Source organism: Pelecanus crispus, chromosome 12, assembly GCF_030463565.1.
Source record: "Pelecanus crispus isolate bPelCri1 chromosome 12, bPelCri1.pri, whole genome shotgun sequence".
Taxonomy (NCBI): domain Eukaryota; kingdom Metazoa; phylum Chordata; class Aves; order Pelecaniformes; family Pelecanidae; genus Pelecanus; species Pelecanus crispus.
Window position 1 is genome coordinate 6,654,076 of NC_134654.1, and position 4,048 is coordinate 6,658,123.

Here is a 4,048-nt window from a genome sequence, read left to right on the forward strand (position 1 = left end):
CTAGACCAAGCCTTCAAAGGCCTGGAATTCCTCTTCTGCTGGCCCGCAAACCACCTGTACGTGTTTTAAACTGTCTGCAGTCCTGGAACCTTTGAGATGGGAATTGGATCTTGTTTACCGATGAAGTGCTTTGAGACTTGTTGCCTTTTGTCTCTGCTGCTCCCCTCCAAGGGTCATGTTGGAGGGAAGAAGTGTGTATTTACTAAAGTGGAGAAGCTTCTTGAAGCTGAGTTCTGGGGTTCCAAATACCTTGGTGTTCACAGGCCCTGAGCTGACTTGCTGTTGAAAAGAATCAAGAGTGCAGAACACTCCTTTGTGTCTGGTAACTAGATCGTGTGGACATATGGCAGGGTGATGTGGTGATGTCATTCTTCCTCCAGCCATAGCTTATTTACATTGTTCTGACAATAACCCCCAAGCTGCTGAACACCAGGTTACTGTGACTGACCAAAAAGCTGCCGGTTTGGCTGTATTAAGAGCCTTCTACAATGTTGATGCTCTGTCTGGACAGAGTATGTGGTGATTGATTGTATGGTGAAGCTGACTTACAGAGCAATACATGTGGGTAAACGTGCCCCAGGCCTGTTCACCATGGAGGGAATACAAAGGGAATTCTTAACCTGCTTATTTTTATAGAGGTTTTCCTAAGTCTTGTCTAAAGTTGACTTTTCTGCCCATAACCTTCTTGTTGAGGTCGGTAGCTCAGCCTCTGTAGCCCTGTGACTAGCGTTAACCACTGCACCATTTGGACCTGCTCGGAGCAGGACTGTGCAGCGTTGAGGATGAACATCTGGGCTGGGCTGAGTTAGCGGCTGCGGGAAGGTTGGGGGCAGAAATAAAACAGTTTTGAAGATGTAGCGGTGGTGCTTTCTGAACTGCCGACTGCTGCGTTCCTGCAAAGCCTGGCAGGGGGTAAGTCATTCAACGTCTTGATGTCTGGTTGGAAAAGTACAAGACTCAATCCCTGCCCCATTCGCTCTAAGCCGGGGATTAGAAACAACAGCGTACTTGGACCTTCCTTTGAGAAATTACCTGGAAACTGGGTGTTGAGTCTCTTACTGGTGGTTTGAAGCGTGCAGATGCCCAGCCCAGCCAGGCCTTCACCTTCCCTGAGCAGCGAGCCTCGCCGGAGGGTGGGAAGCCCTGCGGTCCCCTGGCCGGTGCAGGGCAGCAGCGCCATCTCGAGTCGCTGCCTCCCGCCCACAGTTCCGATGCTGCCCCACCTCACGGTACCTTTAGTCTTCAGCCACTCGTTTGGAAATGACTTGCCACTTGAGTATTTTACACGTTGTGGAATTTTTTTTTTTAATGTGTTGCCTTTATTAAATGTGTTTTGTTCCAAGGCAGCCTTACTGCCTGCTGTCAACATTTTACTCTTCTAGAACTTAATTTTTATCTTTTGTCGGCCCCTGGCTTTGGTGATGATTTAGTGACCTTCCCAGCTCCTTTTGTGTCAAGCAATAATTAAAGGGGCGGAGTTTTGATTAATTTTCCTGTTCACCTGGCATTTTCTTAACTACATGTTCAGAGACCCACCAGCAGTAGTACAGCTTGCCTACATTTCCAGAGGGCTTTCTGCAGATTTCTGCATTTCATATTACTATAATTCTAAATATTTTGAGAAGATGATTCCTACTATTGCTCTGAGACATTTATGACATGACAATGACAGATTAAGTACTTTTTTTTTAGTAAGACCTCAGACAGGTGAGTGTCTGAGCCACAGTCCTCAGACTCACAGTGTCTTAAAATAGAGACAGCTGTTGGAGGGTGTCAGTGTGCTAACTCAGCATTACTTCCACCTCCGTTTCAGAACATTGAACGTGATAGCTTCCACTCTTATGTCACTTGAATTCCTCACATAAATGTCTTTGCAAAATGGTGGAATACAGAGCGGCATATTTTCATGAAGTCGCAGTGGAGATGATGCTGCCTTTGAAGTATGTGCAGCTAAATTAAGCAAAGAACACCCTTTTATTCTTGCCGTCTACCTCCCTACTGCAGTTCCCAGTTCCTGCCCTTTATTAGGAATATCCTCTAACCCAGTTTCATCTGATAAAATGGTGGGTATGTGGTTGGCGTCTCTGCTGATGTGCCATGGTGTTTAGAAGCTGCTGGTCAGCTGTGAGGAGTAGAGCTCATGCCTTTGAGTTACAGCTTCGGGTTCTGGTTGCAGATTGAGAATAAAGTGTGCCTTTGGCTTGCAGTCACAAGGACTACTGGGTACACAATGAAGTTTTAGTTGTTCAGGGTTGAACAGAAAAATGGGAGTGCATTCTCATGCAGTGCAAAGTCGAACTGTGGAATTCATTGCTGCAGAACGTACAGAAGTATAACTTTTTTTAAAAAGGGGCTGGTTAAACAATGGTCTGATGCATCCACTAACTCAGGGAGATTTTAAGTTGCTGTAAATAAGAAAGTTATGCCAAGGAAAGTTACTTTTCTACATGCTCTGTCTCTTAAGAATTGGTCAAAGATGGAGAAAATACATGCTGGGCTAGGTGAAACACTGGTCTGATCTTGTGGGGTTTAATTTACTCTGATAGTTGTGAACCAAACTAATTTTAAAAGCAGTCTCAAAATTATCTATCAAAAAAAAACCCTATATCTGCATGCAAGATGTGCAAATACTCTACTGATTGTGGCATAACTGCTTAAATGCTGCACCTCCTGCAGCGGTGAGCCCCTCAGAGGACAGAGTATTGTGGCTTCAGCCTCTTCTAAATGTTGTCTTGCCCGGTGCGGAAACAAACACTGTTGGGATGGTCCTGTTACACCTGATAGTTTGTGGGCAGTTTGCCTCGTTCTTTGATGCTTATGGAAATGTAGTTGTGGATTACTGCGTTTGGAGTAGAGAACAGCATTGCTGCTTTCTAGCCAAGTGATGCAGGACCAGGAAAATTCCTGATGCGCTCTTCTATGTGCATGAGCCACCTTGTGGAAAAAATAAATGGGCTACCAAAGACTAGAGAGCCACATCAGCTTAAATCAATAATGCATTTACCTGTATAGCTCAAATATAGGTCAATGTATTCAACTACTGTCATAATTCCTAAATGCTAGAATTCGTAGGGGTGGGTTTTTTTATGCCCCTTGCACCCCCTTACCCTCATCCATATGCGATGTACAAGGAGGCTGGTCATGGGAAAGACCTCGTCTCCTCTCTAGAAGCATCCCCAACTGAATGTAATGAAGCAGAAAGCTGATCCGTGAGTACTTGCTGTTTGTAGGGACCCTCGGAGGTGAGGGTGTTGCTGTGTAAAGGTGATTGCACCTTCTAGAAACACTGTTCCTGGCTTCTACCGACTCTCACATGCATTTTATATGCATCTGTATTTAAAAAAAAAAAGTGAGGAAGGGAAGGATGACGGCTTTCTCCTTTCATTAATCTGTCACTACCTAAGCCCTGTTGACGCAGTCTTTACAGCACTAACACAACGATGCTATCAAGAGTAGCAGAGAAAATCTGTGCTGTTTTGCTTAATAGGACACTTATTACTTTATTCAGTTCCTGTCAGAGTATCTGGATCCTTGAGATGAAACTGGACACAGATGTCTGAGGGGGAAAAAAAAAACAAACCACAAACCAAAAAAACCCCAACAAATCTTGCTAAGACTCCAACTTAACTGCAGTGCTGCTACAGCCATTGAAATGTTGAAGTCCCACACCAAAGCCTGGCCTCTTCTATGCTCTGTCTACAAAGGAAAATTGTAGGATATTAAGATTTTAACTAAGTCAGCAAATGACTAAAATATTTTAAAGTAGGAGATGTCCCTCTTGACAGGCTGGTTAATTTGGAAAACATGCCACAAAATATAAAGCAGATACTATACAGTAAAAAGAATGAAATCTTTAAAACTACAACTTTTGTTACTTTTTTTCCCTTTGAGTCTTTTCTGCATCTGCAGAGCTTTTGGTATTGCCTACTTCCCAGTTTAGAAGTGCAAAGTATTCATAATGGAAACTAGTATTACAGTAGGATTCCTGATGGAAAGGGACTGGTTTTCTTGTTTGTTTGTTTGTTTAATTTAAAAAAAAAGCCATTTC